Raw genomic sequence first — 15,523 nt, 5'->3', positions numbered from 1 at the left:
TTGGGTGTATAGACTTTTTTATATCCACTGTAGGTTTTATGTATTTTTTTCTATGCAGTTCTATGTATATTTAAAGTCTGTTAAAGTTTTGAATGTTTAGCTTTTTTCAATTATTTCTTTGCTACTCTGTTTTATTCTAACTCGTGATGTGTTTAAATACCGTAACCAATCACATGCTTGCCATGATATTACCCCCCCCCCCCCCCCCCCCCCTCCGGCTGGCAAGCTTTTTAAATGTACTTTGTACTGTATTTTTCAATAAAGGCCAGATGAAGGCACCAGTACATCATTGAAACGCATTGCATGCAGACTTTGCCTGGTCTTTTCTGTTTAGTGCACTAACATTCCCTTCATTCTCTCTTCTCTGCGATTGTTTGGTCAGGGAGGCTGCTGTCAAGAACGTTTCCAAGAGCACAGTGGCCTCCATAATTCTTAAATGGAAGAAGTTTGGAACAACCTGGACTCTAGAGCTGGCCGACCCACCACAGGGGAGAAGGGCCTTGGTATGAGAGACGTGATTAAGAACCTAATCGTCACTCTGGCTGAGCTCCAACAGTCCTATGTGCTAATGGGTGAAACGTCCAGAAGGTCAGCCATCACTGCAGCACTCCATCAAACTGGGTTTTGTGGCAGAGTGGCCAAAAAGAAGCCTCAGTAAGAAACACATAAAAGCCTGCCTGGAGTTTACCAAAAGGCATCTGAAGGACTCTCAGGCTGTGAGAAACAAGATTCCCTGGTCTGATGAAACCAAGATTCAACTTTTTGGGCTCAATTCTAAGTGTTATGTCTAGAGGAAAGCAGGCGCTGCTCATTAGCTGCCCAGTACCAGTGTAGTGTCCCAGAATATCATCCTGGTCCCCTCCATAAATGTCATACATGTTTGTCCCATGTACATGCACTGTGCAAGCCTGTCCGGTCATTTCTAGTGTGTATGTTGCACAGCTGCGGTGCTTGAGAGGTTAACTCTAATAAAATCATAGTCTGCCTGTAAATGTATCAGTCTGTCATGTCACGTGGTATAAGTGAAGGTTTAAATAGGAGTGCCTTAGAGCGTTTAGAGTTCCATCTTGTCTTCTACCTGAGTGCCAGCAAACACAGAGCCACATGGAAGTATCTATGGCTTCCTTGTGGTAAAGATGGAGGAAAAGCAGAGATTTGTCGTAGCGACTGCAGTTTGGATGTGAGTGGAGTGAGCCCGAAGCCTAAGAGAGAGCTTTGTAACTAATCACTTTTCCGGACAAGACCCAGTGCAGACGTACTAAGTGAAACTCACACATTTTCCTATGCAGCTATCCAGAGTCAGGATCACCATATAGAAGTAATAATAATAATCTTTATTTGTATAGCGCCAACTTATTCCGCAGCGCTTTCAGGCATGGATAAATGCAAAACAATACAACAATTACAATGTGAGGTACATTGGGTTAGACACAAAGGGGTTGGGGGTGGTACAGGTGGTGCAAGGGTTGGGGAACACAGGCAATAGGAAATTTAATGTACAGATCATTTATTAGAAAGCAAACAGGGTGGGGCACCATAGGGAGGGGCGAGGGACTAGGTCAGGAGATTTGGTATGCTTCCCTGAAGAGGTGCGTTTTTAAGGCACGTCTGAAATTTCGTGCATCGGGAATTGTCTGGATGCCTTGGGGTAGAGCATTCCAGAGGATGGGTGCTGCTCTGGTGAAGTCCTGTAGGCGAGCATGTGAGGTTCGTATTACAGGGGTGTTTTGTCTGAGTGTGTTAGCCGATCGGAGTGAGTGGGCTGGGTGGTGTACTGACAATAGGGAGGCGATGTATGGTGGTGCAGCGCCATGCAGAGCTTTGTGAGTGAGGTAGAGGAGTTTAAATTTAGTTCTGCAGTGGATGGGCAGCCAATGCAGCGACTGGCATAATGCAGTGGCGTCTGAATAACGACTGGATAGAAAAATGAGCCTAGCTGCTGCATTTAGTATGGATTGGAGTGGAGCGAGTCTAGTGCGAGGGAGGCCAATGAGTAGCGAGTTGCAGTAGTCAAGCCGGGAGTGGATGAGGGCAACCACGAGCGTCTTTAGCATGTCAGTGCTTAGGAACGGACGTATTTTAGCAATATTTCTGAGGTGCATGTGGCATGTTTGGACCAGAGATTGGATATCGGGGGTAAAGGAGAGGTCAGAGTCCAGTGTGACCCCAAGGCATCGGGCATGCCGTCTGGGGGTTATGATGGTGCCAGACACTGGAATGGAGATGTTGAGGTGAGGTCGGTTAGAAGGTGGAAAGACAGGGAGGTCAGTTTTAGAGAGGTTTAGTTTGAGAAAAAGGGAGGACATAGTGTTAGAGACAGCGGACAGACAGTCGGTGATATTTTGGAGAAATGGTCCAGAGATCTCACGAGAAGAGGTGTATAGTTGGATGTCGTCAGCATAGTGATGGTATTGGAGGCCAAATTTGTGGATGGTTTGTCCAATTGGGGCAGTATAGATAGAGAAGAGAAGGGGACCAAGGACCGAGCCCTGGGGTACCCCAACAGCGAGAGGAAGTGGGGCAGAAGTACTCTCCTAAGTCACACCCACGCGTCTCCATTGCGAGGTGCAAATCCTAACAAGTTAATAATAATTACCAGAGTGTCTGTGGAGTGACCCCTACCCCCCTTTTTTCCTCCGGAGTGCTTCCAGTCCAGGAGCAGTACCATACAGATAACGCAGACTGTAGAACTGGTTTCATCCTGTGTATCCTCCCTGACCTCTGAACTTCATTTTGATTACCTGCATTGTGAAGAATTGTACCTGAATTTTTGTGAATAAGTGTTTTGCCAAAGTTTATTGCAAGTAAAGTTTATACCGGACCCTAACTGTTCCTGGGGACCCGAGGTACTATAAAGCAGTGTCTGTGGTTATTCTCAGCCTTGTAATATACCGGTGTGTGGGAACGGTGCCATCACCCGTGACAACTACTACTCCCTTCATCCTGTTTATTGGCATTCCCTATCCTAGGGGTGTCGACGGTGGCCTGCAATCCCGCTCTGGCCTTGGTTAAGTGTCATCCCTCTGGGAAAGGAGCCTGGTAAGTGCCACTGTGACAAGCCATCACTTAACCCTCCCAGCCTCCCACGTTAGTCAAGTGTCCAGGGTGTCCCTATGAGACATTGAACCAGCCCTGCAGTGAAGCCTGATGGTGGCAGCAACATGTTATGGGGGACAGAATGGCTAGTTAGTGTTGATGGAAAGCTTAATGGAGCAAACCACAGAGATATTCTTAACTAGCCTCGGTACCCGATACAGAACGTGTGCAATACAAAATGTGACATTTTAAGTAAGAAAAGATGATTTTAGAATGTATGCGTAAATACATTGAATCAACACAAAATCTGTTTGTTTGTGTCGTATACAAATCGCCAATTCTGGTCCGATTTGAGTAAAATTTGGCAATTTTTGTTGCCAATAGCAACCAATCATTGCTCAGCCTTCATTTGTTATTCTTCTGAGGTAAAATGAAAGCTGGGCCATCATTGGTTGCTATATATCATACTGCTGAGGTAAAATAAAAACTGTGCAGTGATTAGTTGCTATAGGCCACAGCGTTTAATCCTCTTAGTGCTGAGGTAAAATGAAACCTGTGCTGTGATTGGTTGCTATGGGCAACAGTTTTCAATCCTTAGTGCTGAGATAAAATGAAAGCTGCTCTGTGATTGGTTGTTATGGGCAACAGTATTTAATCCTCTTAGTGCTGAGGTAAAACGAAAGCTGCTCTGTGAAGGGTTGCTATGGGCACCAAAAACAGTTTTTTACTATTTGTTGATTTACTGTTAGACAGTTTTGATAAATGAGGGCCGATATTCATCAATTTGCTTCATGTATTCCTGTTTGGGGACATATTATACTGCTGAGGTAAAATGAAAGCTGCACTGTGATTGGTTGCTATTTCTTATACTGCTAAGGTAAAATAAAAGCTGTGCTGTGATTGGTTGCTATGGGCAACAGCTAAATGAGGCCCCGTGTTCATAAATTTGCTCCATGTATTCCTGTCTGGCAACATATCATTTTTGCAAACTGTTATCCACACGGACATCTAAGGCGGAATTAAGAAGGACAAAATGGGCAAATGATTGGTAGCCCCCACCAGTGTTAGACTGGGGCTAAAAAGCAGTCCTGAAGCACAAATTGTCAGTATGGCCTCTTTTAGTGGGAAATTCTTGTTGGAAATTACCAGGAATACTAAATTGAATACATAGAATCCATTGGTGAAAGCAAATCTAGGGGTTGCTGCATTAAAATTTAAGCAAAGGTGAGCGATGTGTGGAATCTCAGGCCCCAAAATTTTTCAAAAAACAGAGGAAGTTTATGGAAAAATGTCTTAGTCAAAGTGAAATCAGGGAATGTTATAAAATTATATAGTTTTATATAATTGGATGTTACAGGGTTTGTTTTAAAAGTTGTTTAATATTGGACATTTGGTTAAACATGGAACTAAGATCAGATACTGTAATGCTCCTGTAAAATAATGTATGTGGTATGACTTTCTCTGTGGACATCATCTATAACACTGGCCAACACATATTTTGGTGCAGAGCGTTTGACAGCTGTTATAAGGTATATTTTGTGCCCTGATTTTAAATATGCCATCCATTTTCCCCTATCAGCTCTAGTTTCTGTGATATAGGCACCGACTGAATTTTGTTACCATATTCCATATTAGACATATGATTGATATAATTAAACAAATACCGTACAAATTAGTGTTTTTTTCTACAATATTGTTTGGCCCTAGTGTCCCAGAGGCACATAAAACATGGATATTTTGTGTACCCGCTTTGTTGGCCTAATGGGAAATTGATAGAGATGAGCGAGCATACTCGTTAAGGGAAAATACTCGAGCGAGTATCGTCCTTTTCGAGTACCTGTCTGCTCAGCAGAAAAGATTCGGATGCCGGCGGGGGTGAGCGGTGGGTATGCTGAGTGCTTGGCTGGCTGGTCACCAGCAGTGTGTAGCAGCTGCGGGAAAGGAGGAAAGGATGCCAGCCTAAGATCACCCCAGTTGTCCTGAAGAGGAGAGGACAGCCGCTGCTATCATTCACCTCACAGCCGTCTCACATGGACCCCCACTGGAAAAGCGGACAGCAGCTTCCAGGACCTGTGGTGATGTCACCAGTGTGGTAGGAGTCAGCAATCAGATAGTACCCTAGTGTGTGTGTATTCTAGTACTCTAGCGTGTGTGTAAGAGTGGCCAAAGGGGCTACAAATAAATTTTCATGTAGCGCAGGAAATGTGTTATATTTGGAAAGATTACACCAAGGGGCTAGTTCATGTATGGAAATGTGTTTTGCAGCTGTATGCAGCACGATTTAAGAAGAAGAGAGGGGTCCAAACTGAACTTTTGCACCTGGGCCCCTGAGCCTTTAGGTATGCCCCTGAACACAATGATTGTATAGCTACAACACCCCACAACACCTCGGGCGACAAATGTACACAACCATTCCTCACTACTGGTCGGCACAAACTAAATGTACGAATAAGATTGGCTATGTGACACAGCATGACTGGCCATGCGCATGCGCCGAAACTATAGCTGATAGGGAGAAACTGTTTGCATATTTGCAAATAAAAGGTCAAATATACACTAAATCAGTTGTAACATTCCCGGCACCAAACAATTTTTTCAATTTTGTTGTCCAGTGATAATATGCTCATGTTTGTATTCTAAAAAAAATCCATTAAAAAAGAGTTAAAAAAAAATTAAGCAAAGGCAAAAATATGCAAATAAGGTTGCCAAGACAACAAAATTTCAATTTTTTTTTCAGCCTATAACCTTCTCTGCATCGAGATTATACTGTGTGCAAAATTTCATGTCAATCGGTCGTACCATTTGTGCGTGATGCACAAACAAACAGACACTGACAAGTACTGTATATAGAAGATGAATTCTTGATTCAGAGCACTAGGGACCTCAGACTGAGCAGAAGGTTCACATTCCAAGAAGACAATGACCTTAAGAACACAGTCAAGATAACACAGGAGTGGCCTATGGACAACTGTGATTGTCCTTTAGTGGACCAGCCCAAGATCTGACTTCAACCCCTTACTGACCAAGCCTGTTTGTGCCTTAGTGACGGAGCCAAATTTTGGAAATCTGACATGCGTCACTTAAACATAGAATTACTCCGTTAAGGTTTTGCATATCCAAGTGATTCTGACATTGGTTTTCGCCACATGTTGTACTTCATTTAGGTTGTAAAAATAGACCGATAGAATTTGTGTATATTTATTAAAGTGACAAAATTGAGAACATTTTGAAAAAAATTGCATTTTTTCATATTTTTAATTGCAATATCTCAAATATGTGCAAACATACTGTACAAATTTTTGGATAAGATATATATTTCCATCTGTTTACTTTATTCTAGACGCATATTTGAAAAACTTTAGGTTTTTTTAACCATTTAGGAGACATACAAATTTAAGAATTGAAAACACTTTGTTTTCCTACACTAAGATTGCAAAGGCTTATAGGTGTCAAAATGATAGCTACCCGACAAATAATCCCATTTTTAAAACTGGATCCCTTAACGAATGCATCTAGGGGTGTACTGCGTATTTTATCCCCACAGTTTTCTACTAGGAGTTAAGGCAGGAGAAAAAAATAACATTTCATATTTTTGCAAACGTCATTTTAAAGGGAGTTTTTTATTTTTTTTTATATTGCACATGACAAAGAGGATTTACACCCCAAAATGGATACCCCCATTTGTCCTGTGTACATCTCTGGCCGCTTGGCTACCTGCAGTAGTCAGGAGATTTCAAATTTCCCAGGCATCCGTGGTTTCTGCATATGGCGCCATATGACTGGCGCGCATACGCAAAAGGTAAGGTAAGGTCTTGGAAGGACGAGAAGGTGCCAAAGGTGCTTCAGCTATGTACTAAGTACAGGGTGTGAATTGTTATGTCAATGTAAAATGTTAGCTTTTCATATTTAAAACATTTACAAAACTTACGAATATTCTGTTGTCATTTTGTCATGATGGGGTATTGAGTGCAGAATGATGGGGGCAAACTTGAAATTTGTTTTTAATTTGCACAAGGCCACAACATAAAATGTAAAAAAGTGACAGGGCCTGAAAACTTTCCGAATGCATTGTACATGCTTTGCCTGGGACGCCCAGGGACCTAAAAAAGGATGGGCAGTGTGCTGCCTTCTTCTTGGCACTGCAGAATATCTGTGAGCTGTCATCTGTAGGAAATCCCTCAGTGGGGTGAGTGCACACTGTGCCCTTCTTCACAGGGGGCTACAGGGCTCAGTGGCCATGGAATGCTTATACTGAATAAGTCTTAAGCTCCTAACTCATTGTCCTCCCTGCATCACTGCTGTATGAGGAGCACTTCATCTCTCCAGCAGGGGAAGGGTTAGGAGCTGCTTGTGGCTCTCAGACAGGAGTCGATTCCCATGGTCACCAGAAGGAGCTGGCTCATAAAGCCAGCCGAAGGAGCCAGTGTACAGACTGTGAAGCGGTGGGGTCTGAGCTGTGACGTGATACCAAAAGGGAGTGCGCCATGACACGGAATGTCATACAAAGGAGGTTGAGACTGGATAGAGGCGACTTTGTCATGCTAGCTTTGAGCCTGACTGAATTGCTTTCGGTTTTGATGAACTGCTAGCTCACATCTACATGGAGTCAGTTGCTATATATATAGACCTACCTAACAGAGGCAATGTGTGGGATGATGGTTATAGCATTTAGGCTTCACATGCCAGTGCCTGTGTGCTGCATAAGAAATTGCCCGCTAAAACATCAGACAGCATATGGACATGATTTGAATTAGGCCTTAGGGCAGATTCACATGGTCGTATTTTTGTGCGTTTTTGAATGCACAAAAAAAACCCTGAAAAAAACTCAGCATGCTCTACTCTTGTACCCATTTGTGCACCAAAGGTCACCATAGAAGTCTATGGGTGGGGGTGGGCAAATGTTCACACAGTACGCAACTGGATGCACAATACACTGCACAAATCTGCGGGAAAAAGAACATATCTGGAATTCGTTAGGCTACATAACCATTTAAATCAAGGTTGTGTCCCGTGCGCAAAAGAAAGTGCCCTGCAGGCGCATAGAGTGCAGTGAATTACACCAATACGGGAACAAAAGAGACTCATTCATGACATAAATACGGTGCACTGAGGTGCACACAATTGCGCATACGCCTGTGTAAAGCCATTCTTACTGTACTTTTTGATGACTGTTTATGCACTTGACAAAGTGAACAACTTAAGATCAATTGTATAGATTAGACTCTGTTCTCACCATGTATGTGCTGAATATAAAGATCCCGAGATATGCAACTATATGTTAGCATGGACAAACAAGTAGGCTGATACTGAATGGCGGACTTTTTCTTATGACATTTTGTTGTAATGAAGTCTAGTCAGTTAGATTTTTCAACATAGAGAAATAAAAAGTATAGCCTTAATGAGGTTAATTTAACTCATAGTAAATGACATTGCGATAACATGCCATGAGCTGAAAATAGAAACAACTGGTACAAAAATGGGCAGCAAAGTGGGCAGTCAAGAGTGATTTAAAGAATCCTAACAAAACTCCTGGCCACAAGACTAAATCAAGTAATCCTATCCATTATACACCCTGACCAGACCGGCTTTATGCCAGGGAAATCCACAACAATCAACATACGGAGAGTACAGACAGCAATTCAACTGGGCAAACAGTTTAACATGCCCTGGGCATTGGTCTCATTAGACATAATGAAGGCCTTCGATTCGCTGGAGTGGACTTTCCTCGAGGCCTGCCTGGTTCGCTTTGGGTTTGGCCCCCAATTCTTACAATGGGTTAAAACCATTTACAAATCGCCAAGCGCCAACGTAATAGTAAACGGCATCCCATCCACCGAGTTCCGCCTCGCAAGAGGCACCCGTCAGGGCTGCCCGCTGTCCCCGGCTCTATTTGCCATAGCCATCGAAGCCATGGCAATCCGGTTGAGAAGCACCCCTGAAGTAACCGGCATTAAATGGGCGGGCCTTGAAAGTAAAGTGGGCTTATATGCGGATGATACAATCCTATTTTTGTCCTATTTTGACCCTATAACCTCCTTCTCCCACGCTATGTCCCAAATTGACAAATTTTCCCACTTATCAGGCTTACATGTCAACTGGCCCAAGTCCACAATTCTATATACAAATCTCAACCCAATAATAGACCCTTGTGTCGCCAGATATAACCTAGCCGTGGTTTCCACATTCAAATACTTGGGAATATATATGTCCCGAAATCCAAATAACGCCATAAAAGATAATATCGACCCACTGCTCGGAAATGTCAAAAATAAACTAGAGCGATGGGCCAAATTACCGCTTTCGGTGGCTGGCCGTATAAACCTGATAAAGATGGCGATTCAACCTAAATGCCTGTATATACTACAACATATGCCAATAATTGTACGCAAACGCATCTTTCAAGCCCTTAATTCCTTCACTACATCTTTCATTTGGAACTCCACACGATCCAAGCTTAGTCTTTCGACCCTACAAAGACCGAAGGAGCGGGCTGGAATGGCGCTCCCAGACCTGCACGTATATTACCTAGCCGGACAGCTACGCAACGTCCGGAGCTGGTTCCTAGAGCGGGAAATGCCCATCGCTGACCAATACCTGGCAAAACAAGTAAAGGGTAACAACCTTTTAAATTTCCTGGAATTCCCAGAACATACCAACCCTCCCGATATACTGCCACTTCACAAACTAGCTTTAAAGGTGTGGAGGGAGGCTAAGGCCATCCAACAGTACAAAGGAGTAATGTGTGAACTTCCCTTATGGAACAATCCCGGCCTTAAAGCCCTCCAGTCAGTCCCAGACCCTCAATATTGGAGGTCTTTTGGAGTGGTGTCGGTGGGAGACGTTTATACGGACGGGAGTCTCCTCACATTTAACCAATTGCGGGAAAAAATACAGTCCCCACAACTTCAGCTATTTAGATACTTTCAGTTGCGGCACGCCCTGAACTCCCAATTCCCACCTACCTCCACAAACATATCCAAATACCCCACAATTGGTATCCTCAGATCCCAGGGGCCCAAGGGCCTAATCTTGGTGCTCTACACGCATCTCCTTTCAGCAAAAACCGACCATAACCCGCCCTCAGCCTATGATAGATGGAAGACAGCCATTCCGTCCTTAACACTGGAGGACTGGACAGATATATCCGAATCCCATCTCTCAGTTTCCCCTGCAGTAAACAATAAATTGATCCAGCTATATATTATCCACCAAGCATACCTCACACCCAGCCGTCTATATAAAATGGGCAACTCTTCCTCAAACTCCTGTCATAGATGCCGCCAGCCAGAAGCTAACTTCTGGCATTTGATTTGGGACTGCCCCCTGGTAAACGGATTCTGGTCTGAGATTGTATCCTTCATAAACTCACTACTACCACCCCCCCTTAATATTGGGATGGACCCTAAGACGATCCTATTCGGCCTATTGGAGGAAGAGAAATGGCCGTACCACACCTGCACTTTCCTACAGAAGACCTTATTCTTGGCACGTAAAACAATAGCTACTTATTGGATGGCTGCGGGAATCCCTACGATCTCATGTTGGGTTCGGTCGGTGAACACAGTAATCTCCTACGAAAAAATTATTTACCAAAACAGAGGCTGCCCAAACAAATTTCAAAAAATATGGGATATCTGGCTAGATACCAATTCCACCTTATCTGTAGACTGAACTCCCAGACTCATGTTCCCTCTCTCCCCCCCCCGCCCCACACGCTCTCCTGTGCCCCCATTTACTAAGCAAATAGCAAACGCAGAGCTTTATCTCATAAAGAATCCATCCAATAGGCATAGACAGTTTGAGTTTAATTGTTTAAGTTTATTGCAACCCAAAAGAAAAAATGTACAAGGAAAATGTTATGTTATTACGTCTAAGCAAGTTACAACACAGTATGTACTATTTGCAATATCGAGTTTATTTACCACATGATTTTATTATGTACTGTGCAAATTTTCCTTAATAAAGAAAATAAAGTTAAAAAAAAGAGTGATTTAAAGAGTTAACTGAGCCAAATAGAGCTCAACAGAGGCAAATACTAGTGTGAAAATTGCCTTACACTGATGACACTTAGAGAGCGTTGCTTACTTTGATAGCAGCTTTTATACCCCAAACCACTTTGAGCCAGGCTGAACTTAATTGCATTTTGGTGTGGGATGTCAACGGTTGTATGTTGGTTGTGTGACAACACTGGTTCAAACTCATTTCAAATCATTAAGCGGCCTTTTGTCCTCTTCGATGCTAACTTTTTTGCCCAGAATCACTTTGGGCCATACTGAACTCAATTGTATTTGATGCAGGGCATCACCCTCTGTGTGTTGGCAATGTGAGATTTTTGGCCCAAACATATGTAAAGCGCTTGTACCATAATAGATTTTTAGCCATAGGTGATAAGTCTGATTGGTTGAAGTCTCACCACTGAGAACCCCACCAGTACTGAGAACAGGGGCCCCGTGTCGTTCTCTTTTCGTCACTGCAAGCTCACTGCACTAACCTCCAATGATGTCAGATTAAACAGAACAGTAGTCACTCATGCCCAAATCCATTCTTTTCATTGGAACTGATGGAAGCTGCTGACTACAAGCACACCGCTATCTGTGTAAGTCCCACTGAAAATTAATGGAAGAGCACAACACATGTGTGACTATTGCTTAATTTAATCTCTTTATCACTGTGGGTGGTGCAGCAAGCCTGCAGTGAGGAGAAGTGGACACAGGACTCTCATTTTCAAGATTGTTGGGGATCTCAGCAGTGACAGGTCCACAGATCAGACTTTTATCACCTTTAACCCTTGGAAATCCCTTGTTTCATATGTAAATTTTAATGGCTAGAACCACTTTGGACCAGGTTGAACTCAATTGTATTATAGACATTATTGACTGTATGTTGGTATTGTAAGAAAAGTGACCCAAACTCATTTAACCCTTTAATTCATGAAAGAACCTCACTCCTAAGGGGTTAATGCAACGGGCGCCATACGGAGAGAGGAGTGGAGAGTAGCACTTCTAATCTGGACAATGCTGCAGAAGAGATTGGGTAGGTAAAAGATGTGACTCCTGCATATCAAACTATAAGTAAATGCCCTTTTCCAGGGGATGATTATCGCTCTGGTTGTTCAGGCTACTGCGCTCCCGCGGGGTTTTGAGCAAAATCATCCCATGTAAAAGCATGCAGAACCTGAATGACTGGATGAATCCGTGCTGTGAGCGATTCAACGATACTCACTCCTGTGAAACAGCACAGGAGCGAGTATACACAGGAACGAGTGTTGAGCATCATTTGCCCAATACTCGTCCCATGTAAAAGGGCCTTAAGACCGGCCTAGCAGAGATGTTAGCTGTGTACACCCATAGGATTGAAAAAATTAGCCAGCAAGGGAGAGACGGAGACTACACTGGGAAATCAGACTGTTGCTAAATTTTTGTAGCTCAATCCCATTCACGGACTGAAATATTTGTTTACAAGAGGGAAAGTAACACAACATCTGGGGTATCTAGCAAAGCGTAAAGAGACATTTCTATTGAACTATACTGAAGCATTAACCCAACAGTGGAAAATATTTTGTGATCTGTATTCTGCATGTGCACAGAAGGGCTTGGGCCTCCGGTAAATTTAAAATCCCTCTGCTCCCGGCCAGCATGTGCAGCCTGGAGCAGAGAGATATCACCGGGGACCGCTGTATGTGGTTCCCTGTCACAGTGATCATGTAAAGTGAAAAAAAGCTTTAAAAAAGTTAAAATTTCACACACCTCCCTTCCCCCCCACATGGATCATATCGTTGAGGGAGGATGAAATTACGTAATTTATCCAGACCCTACCCCGGCTTCTGCGCATGCGCTCGTCGCCAAAGTGGAAGACGCATACACAAAAGCCGCACATTGCCCGGGTAATTTAAAATTTCCCTGCTCCTGGCTACAAACATAGCCGAGAGCCTAGAAACTTCACAGGTGGGCCGCGGTACGCATTGCTTGGTCACGTGATCGCTGCGATCCAATGGATAATGGAAATCACAAAAATGTAAAAAAAAGTTAAAATTTCACCTCCCGTCACAAATCTGATTCATGAGGGGAGGTAGAATTACTTGACTAAGGCCTCCGGCGATGTTCCGCAATGGGATCTTTATCCGCTGATCGTTCTGCAACTTCGGCACATGCGCCCGTTGGCAAAATGGCGGACGCAAGCACAGAAACTTGGGATGCTCTAGGAAATTTTAAATCTCCTTGCATAACCAGATGGAATAGAATTGGCCAAGGCACGCTTCAAGGGTCCTCATTGTCTTGCGGGTCACTACGAGAACTTTCACATGAAACCTGCCTGCATGCAGGGCGATCGTCCCAACAGGGACGGCCCCATGCTGGAAACTGAGGACCTAACTTGCTCAGGATGGAAAAAGATCCAAAGCATATCAGGACACAGTTCACATCAACACACTAGGGATTGCATGCAGCACAGAACAGGACTGTTCATACCTCATGTCTGCGCGTGCAATACGCAAAGAGATGTGTAATACGCTGCATAATTCTACTGGAAAAAGAACACATCTGGAACTAATTAGCCATTTCAAGTGGTGTGTCATTTGCCGCATGTAAATGAACATGTCCAGCGAGCAGAAAAACTACAGTAAAATGCACGCACAAAAAAATAATGTGTTTAGCAAGATATATATTTCCATGTGTTAACTTTATTATGGACGCACATTTGAAAAACTAGTTTTTTTTAACCATTTAGCAAACGTACAAATTTAACATGATTAACATTTTGAGGAACATTTTGTTTTCCTACACCAAGCTAAGGGCTTATTTACACGAATATATATCGGCAGGCGTTTTCACGGCCGGACGATATACACTTCCATCTAAACAGTTCTCCCCTTCCCTCCCCCTCACCAGCTTTCTGCCTCTCACCTCCACTCCGGCATTTGCAATGGGAGGGAGCGGGCTAAGGCAGGGGCAGAGCTAAGCTCCGCTCTGTCTCTCCCATTGCTGGCTATGGATAAGGGGGGTGAGGGGGCGGGAGCTTAGCCCCGCCCCATCCTGCCCACTCCCATTGCAAACCGCTTGGAGGGGAGGAGAGAAGCAGAGAGCCAGTGAGGGTGAGGGTAGGGGGGGACTACTTAGATGGAAGCTAATATCGTCCGGCCGTGAACACGCCGGCCGATATACGCTCGTGTAAGTAAGCCCTAAGATTGCAAAGGCTCATAGTTGTCAGAGTGATAGATACCCACGAAAAAAGGCCACATTTTAAAAAATACACCCCTTAATATATTCACTGAGAGATGTCATTAGAATTTTGACCCCACAGTTTTTTTTCAGGAGTTAATGCAATTTAAAGGAGAAAAAAATAAAATTTCACATTTTTGCAAATATGTACTTTTAAAGATATACTTTTTTTCTATAGTGCACATGAAAATGAGGATTTGTACCCCAAGATTGAAACCCCTGTTTATTTTGTGTTCACATATCCATTGTGGCCCTAATCATATGTCTGTATGCACAACGGGGCCAAAATCTAATGGATCAGCCAATTTGTCTTGAAGGTGCTTTAGTCAGGCCCCATTGCATGCTTGTAGAGCCCTTGAGTTTCCAAAACAATGGAGAACCCCCACAAATTACTGCATTTTGAAAATAACATCTTAACAGATTCCTCTAGGGGTGTACTGTGTATTTTGACCCCACATTTTTTGAATGAATCTAAGCAAAGCAGAAGGGAAAAAATAGCGATTTTAATTTTTTTGGCAATTTTGTCCTTTTAAAAACACTTTTTCTTGTACAGCACACATATGAATGCACCCCAGACTTGCATCCCAAAATGGATCCCCCCATTTGTCCTGTGTTCAGAAACATACCCATTTTGGCCCTAATCTACTTATGGGACACATGGCTAGGTCTGTAATAGAGGAAGCACCCTTTGGCTTTTACAGCACACCTAAACAAATTCCAGGCCCTAATGCCCATTTGTAGGGCTTATTTAGACGATCATATATCGGCTCGGTTTTCACGCCGAGCCGATATACGGTGTCCTTGTCTGCAGGGGGGGGAGGATGGAAGAGCCAGGAGCAGGAACTGAGCTCCCGCCCCTTCCCTGCCCATCACCACTATTTGCAATGGGAGGGGTGGGACAGGGGTGGAGCTAAGCGCCAGGACTTAGCTCCGCCCCATCTCGCCCCCTCTTATGCAAATAGAGGCAAGGGGCGGGGAGGGGGCGGGAGCTCAGTTTCTGCTCCTGGCTCTTCCATCCCCCCCCCTGCAGACAAGGACACCGTATATCGGCTCGGCGTGAAAACCAAGCCGATATACGGTTGTCCAAATAAGCCTATAGAGCCATCAAGTTTCAAAAAAGATAAAACGCCCCCCACAGGGGACCCCATTTTGAAATCTAGCCTATTTATCTAGGTGTGTACTGAGCATCCTGACCCCAGCATGTAAAAAAAAAAATTTAGGGTACTAACCTAGGCTGTCAGTCCACCATAAGGGCAGACATGGTACCTGTT

The sequence above is a fragment of the Eleutherodactylus coqui genome, chromosome 1, assembly GCF_035609145.1.
Source record: "Eleutherodactylus coqui strain aEleCoq1 chromosome 1, aEleCoq1.hap1, whole genome shotgun sequence".
In the NCBI taxonomy this organism is placed as follows: Eukaryota; Metazoa; Chordata; class Amphibia; order Anura; family Eleutherodactylidae; genus Eleutherodactylus; species Eleutherodactylus coqui.
The sequence above is the reverse complement of the archived record's forward strand: the minus strand, read 5'-3'. Positions refer to the sequence as shown.